This window comes from Camelina sativa, chromosome 14, assembly GCF_000633955.1.
Source record: "Camelina sativa cultivar DH55 chromosome 14, Cs, whole genome shotgun sequence".
Classification (NCBI taxonomy): domain Eukaryota; kingdom Viridiplantae; phylum Streptophyta; class Magnoliopsida; order Brassicales; family Brassicaceae; genus Camelina; species Camelina sativa.
This window is the reverse complement of record NC_025698.1, coordinates 16,207,832-16,226,203: the sequence shown is the minus strand read 5'-3', so window position 1 is coordinate 16,226,203 and position 18,372 is coordinate 16,207,832.

Below are 18,372 nucleotides of genomic sequence, written 5' to 3'. Positions count from 1 at the left end.
CAGGGAATCTTGAAAGAATAGTTTCGGGTACCTAAAAAAAAAGAGATATACCAGACTGATACTCCGGAACAGGTCTGCCGGAATGTAGTACAATCAAAGAAGAACCATCCAGTGAGAAATTAGCAAAGCTCGTGAGAATATTTAAAGGAATACTGAGATCATGCTGCATCAATCTCCATGTTGTCCACAGATAGAAGTTCTTGGAAGTAATGCATCATTTCCTCTAACGCATCATTGTCTTCAGCTCCATCAGGAATCGCATTGCCCTCCGGTTCTTCCATAATTGCTTCAATGTCCCTCATTGGCTGATCTTCAGCTACACCATCACCAAAGGTGCCCCATAAGAGGTTGAGATTCATCAAACGGTTGAGCTAGAGTCGAATCATCTCCAGGGTTATAAACCATATGACTCACAACCACAAGAGATTGTTGAGAAGGGAGGCGGTATTCGTACTGATGCCATCCACGTCTTCGCCCAATACTCAACACAGTTTCAAAGAATCTTGAAAAAAGTAAACTTAAAACAAGAATACCTCTGGCTCTAAGAACTAGTTTGCTGAGACTGTGCTATATTGAAACGGAAGCGACGAAGACGAGAGGCCAAGGACGAAGACTATCGGCTAAAGCAGTATCGCCGTAAAGTGAAGAGTTAAGCGACGGAGATATTTGAAAGAGAGAAGTTGAAGAAAGAACGATGTGGTAAGTGAGGGGAATTAGCGCCGCCGTTGGAAGAAGATACGTCGTCGAGTATATCCGCCTTTGGAAAGAAGCTACGTCGTCGAGTAGTGCCGCCGTTGGAAAGAAGATACGTCGTTAGAGTGCGAAATCCCGAGTTGTTCGACGACGGCGGATATGATTCTGTTACGGAGGAGTTGCGGCGCAAGATACTCCGGTGGCGGAGTTAAGGAGGAGGAGAAGAGATTATCATCGGAGAAGTTGTAACAGAGAGAAGTGAATCGATCTTGGAGTCTGTTAAAAGTTCGTTACGCGCTACAGTAACCCAATTATATATCGGTTTGGTTAAAGCAAACCGGTCAAACGTTCCTATTTTGATTAATTTAAAAGCTTCCTTTTTTTCCGATTCTTTTGGTTCGATGTTATTTAGCTTTGGTTTAGAAATAATTAAGAATATGAATGAGATCAATACCGGAATTTAAGACTTTATTTGTTTTACCACCCGAGTACAAAGACGTTGAAAACAAATTATTAGTTTTTTTGGGTGGGATTTTTATCATCACCTTGCTATTAGTTTTTTTACTTATTGAGTTGAGTGAATTATTATGATAACAATGCATTTTTTTTTTTAGAAATACCAGCATACATAGTAAAAATCTACTAAAAGATACTATTATTGTACCACCATGTTCTTAATGAAAACTTAAGTTTTAAAAAATCTTCACATTTTCCCGCATATGAATGTAATTATAAAAATATTGTATGTATTACAAAGGGGATGGAGTCAACACAATTTTACTTTGAACTCTGATGACAGAAAAAAATAAAAATTCATATACTTTTGGTTTATGCCCGAATAAACTACTTCACATCATTATATTATAAATTTAATTCATTTATTAACAATATGTTTTTATATCTATATATTCTTTTAGCCTTCCCCAATTTTTAAAACTCTAACGTATAACTTTTGCGTAACTGAAATTTGTATCTTAGTAAATATTGCATATATTTTCATACTTACAATATATTGAGAAAATGACACTTGATGTTTTTTTTATTGAACCATATAGAAACTGATGAAATAAAAACACACGTCAAAATCTTTAGTCGATTAATGCAAGCCATAATCGAGTTAATTATAACTAGGTTAAATATGCGCTACCCCGTAGGTATTTTTTATTTTTGTTTTTTCGTATAAATACAATTTATAAACTTGTAATTGATCTCTGTATTAAATGGAACTTTATGATTGATTATATAGTCGCTTTTAGGGGCATTCACAGAAATGCCCATTTTTCTATGTCTCTTTTAAAATCCCTTCCATGTTGACCATTTTTAAAACTACCTTTTTTTATGTACAAAATGACCAAATTACTCTTTTACGAGTGACAACAAGAATGTACAGTCATCAAAATCGAAAATATTTTCCCGCCAAAAAAAAAATCCCGCCAAAAATTATTTTTTTCCAGACAAAATCGAAATTTTTTTCCCGCCAAAAAAAAATTTTCCCGCCAAAATCGAAAAATTTTTCCGCCAATTTTTTTGAAATTTATACATTTTAAAAACATTGTAAACGCTTTTAAAAACCTTGTAAATGCTTTTAAACACCTTTCTTTTCTTTTTTTTTTGACAACAGAGAACCTTTTAAGCACCTTGTAAAAACGTTTACAAGGTTTTTAAACACATTGTAAAAGTGTTTACAATTTGTTTAAAAACCTTGTAAACGTTTTTACAAGGTGCTTAAAAGGTTCTCTGTTGTCAAAAAAAAAAAAAAAAAAAAAAGGTGTTTAAAAGTGTTTACAATGTGTTTAAAAACCTTTTTAAAAACCATTTGAAACCTTTGAAAAATCTTTTAAAAGCCTTTACAAGGTGTTTATAAGGTAAAAACCTTATAAAACCTTTTAAAAGCCTTGTAAATTTTTTTTGGCGGGAAAATTTTTTTCGAAATTTTTTTGGCAGGAAAATATGTCGGAAATTTTTTTGGCGGGAAAATTTTCTTTTTTTTATTGATTAAAATATTTTTCATCTAAGGGTAAAATAGTCATTAAAAATTAAAGGAGGGCAAAAATAAAAATGACCAAAAAAGGGGTATTTTTTAAAAAGGGATATATTAAAGAGGGTATTTTTAACAAATTCTCTCGCTTTTATCGGCACAATCAACAAAAGCTAAATATATTTTAAAACATTATATACTATGACTACTCATATAAATAGTATATCACTTTCACAACGTTCAATATTTGTTACTAAATTAAATTTTTCATTATGCAAACCTACATAAAATTTTGGTTACTATGATCTCTCTACTATGAAAATAGAACTAACACATGCCAATTATGAAGTTATTTATATCTTATTTTATACCTCACCAAATTAATTACATTTCGTTTAGTCTATATTTCTTAATTTTCTACCAAAAAAAACCTATATATCATACTTATGCATTGATTACCTTATATATGATATATATTTTGAAAACTACCTATGCTTTTTTTATTTTAAACTAAACTTTTTTCCTTTTTTGTGAATTTTTTTAAAACTCACTTTTTATTGTTGTAAAAAGACAAGTTCTGTCCGTCTTCACTTCAAAATAAAATTACATATTTAATTAAAAAATATATTATAAATTGTATTTTCATGATTTAGATTACCATTTCAATTAAAAAAAACATTAGGGTAGTTTTGAAAAGAAAAAAATATTGTAGATAGTTTATTAAAAAAATCTTCTTGGACCAAAATGGTTGTCTAGAGTTTTAATAACTCATTTACATTGTAAATATTGTTAGATTGATTTTTTTATAGTTTTGGTATTAAAAAATAGTTTCATCGAGTCAATTAGATCAGTTGATTAGACGGTGAGTTTAAGAGTAACCACAAAATACAACACATAAACTTCAAGAAAACAATAACATTTAGAGATAATGAAGCAAAGTCCACTTATGATAGCATTTAACATTTAGGCTCCTGCCGAAGAATTAGAAGCATCACTCTTCAAACTTCAGAGCCGCTCCCTTGTACAAATAAGAGCCTCCACTATCGTACTCATCCATCTCCTTTGCTAATTTACAAAAAAAAAAAAAAAAAAAAAAAAATGAAANTTGAACTAATTGCCAAAACATATAGACAAAATGAAAATTTCTATGAAAAGTGATATTACAACTTCAGCTATAATTAAAAAAAAAACAATGTCTTATACCTGTTCTTGAGACGGTATCCTACCGCTGCTACCGAAACTCGTTGATTCGGATACATTGTCCTTCTTCCCGAGAGCACCAAGGGAACTATATAACTGATCTACGAATGAAGTTTCCATTGATTTAAGATATAAACTATGCTTCTCATTAGTCCATTCGGTATCCATATATTCTTTCCCCGCAGAGTATCAGACTGACAGAAACTCATCAGTTAATTACAAAAAAAAACGAGTTTGTCACAAATTTGTCATCACACGAGTACACAACTCAAGATTCTTTGTAAAAAGGCTAATCTATAACAATCTAATCATCTCTATAATGAAGCATGAACATCAAAAGCAAGTAACTACTTCGTTCTCCAATGCCAAATTCATCAACAAGACTGTGTAAATCGAACAATTTCAAAACATATGTTCCACAATAATCAACACAAACGAAACTAATTCCATCAAAAAACGTAATGCCGCCATTACAAACGAGGAATTGGGTTATGCAACCAGCTCTTTTCTTATTCCAACGGCGATGATTTCAAAGGTGAGAAAGAGAGAAAGAGTAAATATACAAAACNTGTGTCTTCTGTTACTCCGATGTTCAGGTTGTTTCACATTAATCTTCTACTAGAAAACATCCTGAAGAACATTGAACTAATTGCCAAAACATATAGACAAAATGAAAATTTCTATGAAAAGTGATATTACAACTTCAGCTATAATTAAAAAAAAAACAATGTCTTATACCTGTTCTTGAGACGGTATCCTACCGCTGCTACCGAAACTCGTTGATTCGGATACATTGTCCTTCTTCCCGAGAGCACCAAGGGAACTATATAACTGATCTACGAATGAAGTTTCCATTGATTTAAGATATAAACTATGCTTCTCATTAGTCCATTCGGTATCCATATATTCTTTCCCCGCAGAGTATCAGACTGACAGAAACTCATCAGTTAATTACAAAAAAAAACGAGTTTGTCACAAATTTGTCATCACACGAGTACACAACTCAAGATTCTTTGTAAAAAGGCTAATCTATAACAATCTAATCATCTCTATAATGAAGCATGAACATCAAAAGCAAGTAACTACTTCGTTCTCCAATGCCAAATTCATCAACAAGACTGTGTAAATCGAACAATTTCAAAACATATGTTCCACAATAATCAACACAAACGAAACTAATTCCATCAAAAAACGTAATGCCGCCATTACAAACGAGGAATTGGGTTATGCAACCAGCTCTTTTCTTATTCCAACGGCGATGATTTCAAAGGTGAGAAAGAGAGAAAGAGTAAATATACAAAACTATTTGGAAGAAATCTACTATAATCAGATCCAAGAAAAACATAATTTCCTCAGTTCTAATATACATCAATGAGGAATCAATACAGAACAATTATCTTGGAAACAAAACCCAGTTTGATATAAATCACACAAACAACAGAATCCAAAGAGGACGAGGACAAGATTTGAGTAATAACAAACAAAACTTGGATGGAAAGTTAAAAAAATTTGGGCTAGAAAGTAAATTAGAGTTAAAAATTCACAAGTTCATCAATCAATCATCGTTCGTCGCTTCTTCTATAGGGTTTTAATATTTTTTTAGAATCGTAAATATTGACAGGTAAGCAGAAAATCAGCTTAGCTGTATTAATTTAAATGTTTTTATTGGTTAGAAATTTTAACTGAGTTGTCAATAGATTCAATATTAAGATTGATGTGTCATGCTCTGGAGAGAAACATTCAAGTTTTATTGTATTGATTCTGCCATATGTGGAATATGTTGAATTCTCAGGGAGTTAATTACTAGATAGGGATTTATTTGAGTGGTGTTTATAGGTTTTGTCATTTTTCTAAATACTTAAAAAAAATATCACTTATTTATATTTAAAAACACAAATTTACACATGATGTTTGGGTTTATTAGGTTTCAGTTTTTTTTAGGGTATAGTTTTTGTTATTAAGTATGTGTTTTATGAAAAACAACTCTGAAATATTTCATATTTAAAAATAGTAAAAATGGCAAAATTGAAAATTATTGAGACAAATGGCCAAAGCAAAAGATTTGGCTCAATAAATGGCATTTTGTGTAAGAATCCCATTCTTCCATAAGTTTAATTATATAATGAAAAATCGATGAAGAATGGATTTTTTTTTAAATTTTTTTAATGTTGTTATTTCAAAAAAATTCAGAATAATTTTAGAATTTTGCATATATACTACCTTAACTTATGGTATTTTTCGAAACTTCCCAAAAGCCGAGAATGATAACCGATACAGTTTCACCTTTTCCAACTGTATCAACTATTGAACAAAGTTGTAGGTAAGAAGAGTTTTTGATTTTACTGAACCAAAAAAAAAGAATGTTTTTGACTTTACTGAACAATAAGCTTATATTTGGTTCAGTAAAATCAAAAACATTCTTTTTTTCTCTTATCCTTCTCTGCTCTGCCTTGAACGCCGTTTTTTTTCGTTCTAATTTATACTACATTTTAGTCTCAGAACTTACAAAATTAACTATACTATTCATATTTATTTCAATCCATAGGATCAGGGTGCATCGACACTCCCTCCTACTTAGCTTCATCCGAGCGACTTTTGATCATGTTGTGCTTAGCTTAAGCCATGATATATGATATATCGGTATATCACAAACATGCATCAAATCTAGCTGCAGTATAATCCACTATGTTTTTTTGTTTGTGTAAGTGAGATTTAACTTCATACAAACTTAAGATAACCTGAGTTCAGAAAAATCCGGGGATGGTAACCTTTGGTATGACTATGAGAAATCAACCTAACCCTTTGTGTTGGCTCTTAGGCTTAGCTGATAAGAATGTGTTTGTTAGGGCTGTTGATTAACATGAATGAAAAAATACAGAACCGACTACTTTTCAAATGAGAGAAGAAAGTGAACCTTAGTGGTAGTGAAAAGAACAAGAGTATCTGACTTGTTTTTGAATTTAAATTAAGGTCTAGTTAACAGAAGATGTTAAAAGTTCACTAACATTGTGCAGATCACAACGAAAAATCTTGTATCTATTTTGCTTGCTTAATTCATGAAAATGTGAAGTTGAGGTTTTTTTTTTTGTTACCATTTTCCCATTATGAAATAACTATCTATTTATAATAAATAATTTTCTAGTTATATTATTAGATATAATTAAGATGATATATATATATATACACACACATATATAAGTTGTGCTTTGTGAAAGTGCGTTTTAAGTTGTGTTGTATGGGAAGGAAAAAGATTCGCAAAAAGAATTATCTATGTTATATTGATTTTTTTTTCTTATGAAAAGAAGTTTTACCTTTCCATCATGAAATTGTTCAATATGTTTTAATTTTCCTTACACCGGAAAGATTCTCTCTCTTTTTTTTTTTTTTTGCTAACTTGTAAAATATCTATTCTCTCTCTTTTCTTTTCCATATAATTTTCTAAAAGCAAATTAAATACTCGCATAGTAATTTGACTTTGGTAAAAGAGGATGTTTTCGAAATTGGATGGGAAGCCGAATAATTAGTGTTTGGGTCATGGTTCAATATGGTCGGATTGAATCGAACCAGGTGAAACTGTCTAAATACGTTTCATAAATGCTTTGTCTTTGTAGTAATACGAACGAGTAGTAGTGTTAGTGCATGTCTCTAGTCACCGAAGACCCTAAAAAGGTAAAATGACAACTATAATTGTCTGCGCATATTATGATCTTTTGTTGATGATAACATTGTGATTAGACCAAACAAATACAAATGCCATTCGTGTTTCTCCATGTCTTCTAACACCCACAAATCAAAACTATGGAAACAAGCAAAAGGGTATCTCACAATGGAAGCTTACTTCCCTTTGTATTCCATCAAAATCGAAGCGTTCCACCTTCCTACGACATCCCTAGGTGGCTAGGTGCTTTGATAAAATTTATCTGATCTGATCTAACATCTAAACATACGATCACTGAATATAAAGGATACATGTGCGTACGTATTGTGTAACGGCTCGTCGGAATATATCAAGATAAAAGAGGAAGGTTAAATGCTTGTAGGAGATATTTATTGTTTATTATTAAAATAAATCGCATCAAAATAGTTAATATATATATATATATACATATATATTATATAGTATATAAAATAACCACAACTCGTCAGTCGTCACAAATGTATTCATAAGTCATAACTATTTCTCTTATACTATAGGAGAATTCAAGACGAAAGAGGACGTATGATTCGAACTTAAAAGGCAAGGACGTCTAATTAAAGGGGGGCAATGACCACTAAAAGAGGAAGCTCCACTTCTATAATTCTATGTACGTAACTACGTAAGTACAGTTTTTCGTATTTAGTTCAACCCAAGTTACTTTCGATTTGGTTAAGCCATGATATATATCACCAACATGCATCAAATCTAGCTGCAATGCAATAGAATCTGCAAACGTTTTTGTCTCACTGAGATGCAACATTTAACAAAAATCTAAGATATAACCTGAGTTAGAATCAGTCCGGGTTTGTTTTGACATCTCTAGGTTTGAGATATGCTCTTTGAGTTGACTCGTAGCTGTTGAAAATGTGTTTGCTTGGGTTGTTGATGCTCGTGAATGACAAAGTACAGAACCTGACTTCTTATTTAACAGAGAGAGGCAAGTGAAAAAGTTGAGGTTAAATAACTTTTTAAAAATTTAAGTTAAGGTGTAGTTAACGGAAGATGTTAAAAGTTGCCTAATTTTGTGCGGTCAACGGAAAATCTAGTAGTTTAAGAATTTGAGTTTCTTTTTTCGAAATTGTGAAAGTTAAGGTTTTATATTTTGTTACTATTTTCCGATTTATCATTCAATGGAATACCGTAAGTTTTTTTTATATAATTAATATTTATCTAGTTATTGTCACAAGAATTTTGGGAAAACAACCCACACTCCAATTAAAGTTCCGCCGATCGGTTTACATCTAATAACTGGACATAAACCGAAACCGAATAAAATCGGTTCTTTTGGGTTGAACCGTTTGCCCAGGACTGCTTTCTTGCCTCAAAAGAAGACGAAAACAAAAATTGAGATTATAAATCTCAAACTTAATTTTGCTTTGTCGATATTTCTGCTCACTGTAAATAGAGCAATACATATATATATATATTGAAATCCATACAGAGAATTTGTTAAAAATACCTTTTTTGGGATACCCTTTTTCAAAAATACCTTCTTTTTGAACATTTTCATTTGTACTCTTTTTTACATAATTTCAATGTGTTAAATTAATTTTTAGAATATTTTTTTTTAAGTTTGGTTCTCATTTTACATTTAGGATATAATTTTGAGGGGTTAGGGTTTAATATTTGGAGCTTAGGGTTTAGAATTTAGTGATTTTATTCATATAAAAAGAGTATTTTTGAAAATGACCAACATGAAAGGGTATTTTTAAAAAGTGACATAGGAAAAAGGGTATTTTCGAAAACCCCCATCTATATATATAAAGTTACATTTTTTCTCTTCTCCTTCCTCCACATCATCATCCACCTAATCAATATTTTTTTTTGCTTTTGCACAAAAAATACTATTTTAAATTGCTTATTTATTATTTATAATTAATAATACTAAAAAATAAATAAAAAACGAAATAAGGAAAGTTAATTAAATTTTAATATAGTATAAACAATAATATATAAAAAATTAGTAAATAATAAAAATAATAACTATTTGAAAACGAATTAAGTAAAATAAATGAAAATGTTAAAATATTAAAATCAATACTATGAATTTGTTATAGTAAATGTTATTATTCAAATTATAACCAAAAAATGATCATATTCCAAAATTTATAATGGATTAGAATGGAAGTAAGATTTTAATGCATGGTAGAGTAAAAAATAATAATTTGTAATTGTATTTTATAAGTATCTAAACAGAAAAGTAATTGAAGTGGAACATTAGTTTATAAGAAACATATACTACAAAGATTTATTATTAAATTTCACTTATAAAAACAAAAAAAATTAGGGAAATGTCTTTAGTCAAGTCGTTACAACACCTCTTCTACGACCGAACCCACCAGAGTTCGACTCCATTAAGCCGCGTTACCCTGCGTATTAGGGATTAGCCTTTTCGATTCAATAATGACCAAAAAAATAATTAATTAACACAACTTAAAAGTTTTAATCTAAAATGAAGATATTGTAAGGGTCATATTTTTTTAGGAAAACTATGAAAAATAATTTGAAAAAAATATTCCATCTAAAAAGAAAATCAATGGTCATAAAATATAGAAAAAATGATATGTAAGCCGTTACAAAAAGTGATATGTGATTTGTGTAGTATATCTCATAAGGTATATTATTAAGGGGCATAAATACCTTTTTCTATGTCACTTTTCAAAAATACCCTTTATTGGTGTCTATTTTCAAAAATACCCCTTTTTAATATATAAAATGACTAAATTCTAAACTTTAAACTCCAAATACTAAACTCTACCTCATAAAAACTATACCCTAAATGTAAATAGAGAACCCAAACCTATAAAAAAAAAATTCTAAATACTAATTTAACATATTGTAATCGTGTAAAAGAGGACAAAAATGAAAATGTTAAAAAAGTATCTCAAAAAAGGCATTCCTAACAAATTTTCTATTATAAACTAGAGCAACAATTTAACAACATGATCAAAATATATATATAAATAAAACAAGCTCGAGACTTATCAATTTGATCAAATGATTTTAACCTAAAATATTGGCAAAAACAACATATTTAAAGTAAACTATATATTTTTTGAGAAGACGAAACTGAGGATGCATCACAAAATTAACATCTGCAAAAAAATATGAGGTTTTTTAAAAATATGTAACTTGGATTAGTACGGATATTCATTGTCGGGTTTAAACGTTTCCCATTTAGACATTCTTGACTTGGTCGAAAATTCTATTATGGCAGATGATGCACTTGAACAACACCATTGTAGCGACATATCACTAAAACTGTTCATGAAACTTTGTATATTTGCATTTAATGTGGGATATCAATATGTTTAAATGGTCTCTATAATTAGGTCAACAATCGACATTCACCGTTAGAACTTTTTAAAAAATATGTTTTCATGGGATCTCATTATGTAATGAGCTCTTCTAATGATAAAATGTCAGAAGATTGTCGACAATATTGTTTACTTCTCCAGTGAAGTTATTCAGTCATTTATTGTTATCATGTGATATATTGTTGATTTGCCAGAAAAAAATTATTTCCACAATAGATAATATATGTTATATATAGATTAGTAAAATAAGTACAGTGTTTATATAAATTTATCTTTTAATTTTCAAATAATTATATTTATATTCAATGATTCTTATTGATAAAAAAATTTAAACAAAATCCCACGCAAATAGATATAACAAATAAATATGATCTTCAACAATATATCACTTAGTAAAGTAAGTTTAGTGTTTATATATATAGATTATACTCAAAATTTTGAATGATTATATTTAAGCTCAACAATTTATATTGATAAAAAAAAAAAAATTAAAATCCCGCGCGTGCGCGGGTCTAAATTCTAGTTTAATATAATAAAGCATGTTTATCTAACAATAAAGAGAACTAGATTCTAGCATGCACGGAAGAATATAATTCATAAAATTTAATATCCTAGGTTGTATGGAAACTGAAACGGATACGCGGAAACGATACGTTTCGGAAACGGGAAACGTTTTTTTTCAAAAATTAAGTAATGGAAAGTGTAGGAAACATATATATATATATGTCTATACAGATATATAGATATAATAAGTCCCCAAACATAAAAACCATATTAAAAAAAATCTGAAACAACACAAATTCAAAGCAGAAATATTAAATAGTTTAATTAAAAGTAAAAATGTAAAAAAATGAACGTTCAAAATCAATTTTTTGACCAACATAGTCATATATTTAGGGATTTTAACTTTTAAGCTATTAATTATATTGTATTATTTTCATTATTTGTATCATGAATACTTATATTTTCAAATTATTTATTAATTAAATTTTGAAATTATAAAAAAGAGTTTCCGTCGCGTTTCCAAAACGGAAACAGAGTTTCCATCGTGTTTCCAAACAGAGATTTTTAGAAATTGTGTTTCCGTGACTTGTTTCCGAGTTTCCGTTTCCAAAACGTTTCGGAAACGGGAAACGCAGCTCAAAAAGAGTTTTCATGCAACATAGTTAATAGGGTGAATTACTCAAATGTTACTCATTTTAGGTAATATTACCAGAATCTACAAAAATCTTTTTTATTACTAGAATGTTTCGGGTATTTTCAAAATACCCAGCGTGCCCGTGTTTTATGTTACCGAAAAAACGTTATTACAAAAATGCCATTGCCACGTCAGACGCCACGTCAGAAATCACTGACGTGTAACCATAACTCAGCCGTAACGCGTTACAGAGTATGTTGCGGCTGAGTTATAGGTATGCTGCGGCTGAGTTATCGGAAAAACATTTGAGTAAGAGCGGACGACTGACTTATGAAAATCTGGCTGAGTTATGCTCATAAGTCAGCAAAGCGTCACGGCTGACTTATTAAATCTGGCTGAGTTATGCGCATAACTCAGCTGTAGTTACGGCTGAGTTTTCACCTGATGGTTGAGTTGTCAAACTTTTGGCTGATTTATCACTACGACACGACTGAGTTGTCAAAATTTTGGTTGAGTTATCACTGCGACACGGCTGAGTTACCAATTTCCGACTGGCTGAGTTATGAAAAACGGCTGACTTATGAGCATAACTCAGCCGTCATAGGCTGACTTATCGACAACTCAGCTGTTTGATGGCTGACTTATTAGCAAAAGATTAATTACTAGAATGTTATTCAGTTACACCTAACTTATCAAACGATACGGCTGAGTTACATATTTTCAGTTGATGAAGCGGCTGAGTTTGGCAGCAATTTTTTTTGTTTTTTAATTACTGTAATGTTTTTCATGTTGTGGCTGAGTTTTGGTTAGGCTGAGTTATGGTATTGTTTGATGGCTGACTTTCCACGTCGGACGCAGCATCCATGTCAGCATTCCATGTCATCATCTTTTTTCTCCGGAAATACGAAACGTCGTTCGACTCTTGTTCTTCAACTGGTTAATAAGTGAACTATTTACCTTCTTATTCACCTTGTTCTTCTACTTCTTCTCCACCTTGTTCTTCATTATCTTTCATGGATCCAGTTCCGGTACTAGTTGTGTCCGGTAATTGGATAAAGACACAGAGATATGTATTTAACTCCGACGATAGAGGGTGTATAGTTGTGCAGATAGACGGAAGCACAACACACGACAAGCTTGTGAAGCTTGTTCTTGAAGACTACGGATTGGACGCGTTTAGCCATGAGCTAAAGCTGAGCTACATGTTCTCGAACAGGGCAATGAAACATTTGGCGCATGATACTCCACCAGTTTTTGTCTCCAATGATCGACAGTTGCAATGTTTTTTGGGGCTATGGAAAACCGATCAGCTACGTCTCTGTGTAGAGTTTTCGGCGAAAGAGTCTACAGAAACTAGTGGAGCTAGGCGAAGCAGAGACTCAAAAGCAGAATCTACATACGAAGTGTACGGTGGGGGATTTGAAGGCACTTGCTTTGATTATGGTAAGATCGTTGACAAAGAAAACGAAGAAGAAACTGTCGAAGTAGCATCTGACGAAGAAGAAGACGATGAATTTTCAACCCGATTTGATGTTTTCGACGACTCCGATGGTGAATCATCTTATGATGAGAAGTTTTCTGTATTGGGCGAGCCTCAGAGTAAAGAGGAAGACCCACCTTCTCCGCCTCCTCAGAAGAAAGCTCATAAAGATGATAACTTTGCCGGATCGAAGATGAATCCGGAGGCTATTAGGTTGGAGGTGTCAACGCTAAAAATTGTTGTAGGACAACGATTCAGTAGCAAAAAGCAGTTCAGGAATCACGTGAAACTTATTTCGGTTAGGGATGGATTTGATTTTAATGTACCAACCTCAAATCCGAGACAAGTGGTTTTTAGGTGTTGGGTTAAAGGATGTCTTTGGAGAGTTCGTGCATCTGTACAAGGGGATGACCCGGATTTTCATGTTCGTGTATACGATTCGGAACACACATGTTCTGTGACGGAACGTTCTACTAGATGCCGCCAATCAACAGCTGATGTATTGGCAGGTCTTTACAGGGACTATCGTGGTGATCTTGGTCCGGATGTTAAACCTAAAAGTGTCGGAGTCATTTTCAATAAGCAATTTAGTCTAAAGGTAATTACTATGTTTCGACTGACTTGTTAATAATAATGGCTGAGTTAAAGGTATGTGATGTATAGGCTGAGTTATTTACATTTTACTATGTTTCGACTGACTTGTTGATAATAATGGCTGAGTTATAGGTATGTATAGGCTGACTTATTTACATTTTACGGCTCATTTATTGATTATTTACGGCTCATTTTACGGCTCATTTATTGATTATTTACGGCTGACGTATTTGAATGTATCGACTGAGTTATATATATATATATATATATATATATATTATGGCTGATTTATTAATTTGTTGGTGTCAACAGATGGGTTATTGGAAGGCATATCGAACGCTGCTGAATGCAAGGCAGATCGATCAGGGAACTCCTGAGGAAAGTTTTAGCGAGTTGCCTTCTTACATATACAAGTTAAAAAGGGAAAATCCGGGTACAGTCACGCGTCTTCAAATAGGTGATGAAGATAGATTCAAATATGTTTTTATTGCTTTTGGTGCGAGTATTGCTGGGTTTGCTTTCATGCGCAAAGTTGTTGTTGTCGACGGAACGTTTCTCCATGGTAGTTACAAAGGGACGCTTCTAACAGCCCTAGCTCAGGATGGTAACTTTCAAATTTTCCCATTAGCTTTCGCTGTTGTTGACACTGAAAATGATGAGTCTTGGCGTTGGTTCTTTACACAACTCAAAGTTGCCATTCCAGACGAAAAGGATCTTGCGATAATATCCGATAGACATAAGTCAATAGGGAAAGCGATTGGTCAAGTGTATTCGTTGGCTTCGCGTGGAATTTGCACTTACCATTTGTATAAGAACATCTTGGTGAAGTTCAAAGGAAAACATTTGTTCCCTCTGGTGAAAAAAGCGGCAAAGTGTTTTAGGCTAACTGATTTTAATGAGGCTTTCAATGAGATTGAAGCACGTCATCCCGAATGTGGGCGCGTGTTCATTTCCCGGGTGAAATGTACAATTTAATGACAACGAATATTGCAGAATCAATGAACAATGCACTGTCAAATGCTAGAAGTCTTCCCATAGTTAGACTTCTAGAATCGATAAGAGATATGATGACCAGATGGTTTTCTGAACGGAGAGAGGATGCAAAATCGCAGCTAACAACGCTCACTCGAGGTGTTGAGAAACTGTTACAGGTAAGTTTACATAAGTCAGTCGTCAATGTTGATAACTCAGCCGTAACAGTTACCATATCTCTGCCGTAATTGTTTCCTTATCTCAGCCATTACCATTATAGTTTCCATAACTCAGCCATTGTTGTTTCAATAACTCAGCCATAATTGTTTTCATAACTCAGCCTAAAGCGTTTTGTTTTTTGTTCTACTCCCTTATAGGACCGTGTCACCGGAGCAAGACTTATGGAGGTACAAACGATTGATGCTGTACGTGTTCAAGTGAAATATGGATCATCTTTGCATGTTGTAAATTTAGAAATAAAAAGTTGCACATGCCGTCGTTTCGACCACGAGAAAATACCATGCATCCATGCAATCGCAGCTGCAGAGCATATGGATGTGTCTCGTATATCCATGTGTGATACGAAATTTAGGAGTGTCGATTTGGTTAACGGATGGGCTGGTTCCATCATGCCTCCAGATGAATCATTCCCTGCTCCTGAAGTTGTGGAAAATCAGAAGTGCTTGCCTCCGATTGTTGTGAACCAGCCAGGAAGGCCAAAGAAGCGTAGGATTAAATCATCTTTGGAAGTTGCCATTGAAAATAAACGCCCTAGGAAGCAACACGCATGTTCGCGATGTAAGCAAGTTGGGCACAATGCGAAAACTTGTGCTCTATAGTTAGGGAGATTTATTTTATTTTGTGTAATAACTCAGCTGTCAAGCATAACATGAATCGACGAGACATTTCGTCCCGTTTCACGGTAACTCAGCCGTCATAAAATATAACTCAGCTATATAATCAGTCGTTTACTTTCATATTGTTTCTTTTGATAACTCAGCCATAACTCACCATAACTCAGTCATAACATGAATCCCGTTAAACTATAACTCAGCCGTTAAGCAATATTTTGGCGGGAAACCATAAGTTAACCTAATAATAGACGCGACCTTTCTTTTGATAACTATAACTCAGCCCTCACATGAATCCGTAAATATTATAAATCAGTCGTTTGTTTTCATATTGTTTTTTTTGATAACTCAGTCATAACTCACTATAACTCAGCCATGACATGAACCGACTATATCTTTCGTTTTCCCGTAAAGCTATAACTCAGCCATGACATGAATCGACTATATCTTGTTAGCCAAATTTCAAACATAAAAATTCGCTAAAATCGTTTTGATTAGTTTCCATTACACTTCATCCAAACAACAAAATATATATATATATATATATATATATATATATATATAATATTAACGCCTAAACGTCAGTCTCCAATGGTTCTCTGGTTGGGGAGCCCGATTGCCGGATGCGGCTATCATCCTTCTATTTCTTAAATTTGTGGAAGTTAGAATGTTTTATTTTTCCAACCTTCAACCCTATTTATATAGAGTCATGGGAGGTAACCGCCGCTGAGTCCACCAATCAGACTGCAGCGAAATTTCTGCTGTGTCCCGAGAATAACTATAAAAGACCGTGCAACACATGTAATGAAATGCCGTTCTTTTTGATAACTCAGCCATATAGATTGTTCATTTTGATAACTCATCCGTTATTCACTATAACTCAGCCGTCACATGAATCGACGTGACCTTTTGTGTTTCCGTAAAACTATAGAAGACCGTGCAACACATTTAATGAAACACCGTTCTTTTTGATAACTCAGCCATATAGATTGTTCATTTTGATTACTCATCCGTTATTCACTATAACTCAGCCGTCACATGAATCGACGTGATCTTTCGTGTTTCCGTAAAACTATCACTCAGCCTCAAAGTGAGGTAGATACTAAAATGTGGAAGCATGAAAGGTGGATACATAGAATTTTCATATTGTTTGTTTTCATATCAGTTGTATAAATCAGTCGTTTGTTTTCATATTGTTTCTTTTGATAACTCAGTCCTAACTCACTATAACTCAGGCATGGCATAAATCGACTATATCTTTCGTTTTCCCGTAAAGCTATAACTCAGCCGTTAAGCAATATTTTGGCAAGTTAACCTAATAATAGACGCGACCTTTCTTTTGATAACTCAGCCATATAGATTGTTCATTTTGATAACTCATCCGTTATTCACTATAACTCAGCCGTCACATGAATGGAGACTGACCTTTCGTTTTCCCGTAAATATTATAACTCAGCCTCAAAGTGAGAGTAGATACTAAAATGTGGAAGCATGAAAGGTGGATACATAGAATTAGCCGAAGAAAAAAGGAACGTTTAATACATGAAAAAGATGGGAAACTAGACGAAGAAATGGATAATAATTATTTTAAAATAAACAGAAATTAGAGTCACGAATTGATAAGATAAAACTGGAAATCACTGCTGGAAACCCTAAAGGATCTCAGAGACTTTGAGGGACAACCACAGAAGGTAACAGTTTTTGCACATGATTTCATAGTCTCCATAGCGGAGAGAATGGAAACCATAATCCAAACAACACATCACAGCACAAGCGGGTTTAGGGAGTGGCGGGCTGTCAGGATAGCGATGGGTGGCTGAGTATGAGTTTTTCCGGGCCGTCTTATAACGAGATAAATCAAACAGAAAATCATTACCGGTTAACATGGCATCCGAAGACATCAGAGGATAATGATTTGCATCAAACAGCTGGAGGTAATGGACGGCCATAACCTCATTCCCTTGAAAAATACTTAGTACCCCACATGCTAAGGTGGCATAAGCATCGGCCGGTACAATACGACTGAGAATATCAATCCCACGCTGGATATCTCTATCCTCAGCCACAACCCTTAGCCCTTCAAAGTAAATGGAAAAGGGGTTGCCGGCCTCAAAGCATCTGACGAAGAAAGGCTTGTGCCGCCCTTCAATTTGGAGGCCACCATCAGGGGCTTCGGATGTGTTGATTTCTGATGAGGGATCAGTACAAAGGCAATAGATAGCAGTTGTATTAGAACTTCTTTACTGTATACTGCATTTTTCCCCCTACGACCAGCCCTTAAAATAGAACCAAGTGAGGACCATCCACCATAATCTGCAGCATATTCTGCAACAAGGGAAACGATTTTTATGAAAACGTCGCCGGGGAGATCCGGCATCTAGGGTGCTAGAGCGGACATAGTGTTGTAAAAAATAATTTTATTCTAGTTTGTAGTTGAGAGGTAATAGACTAA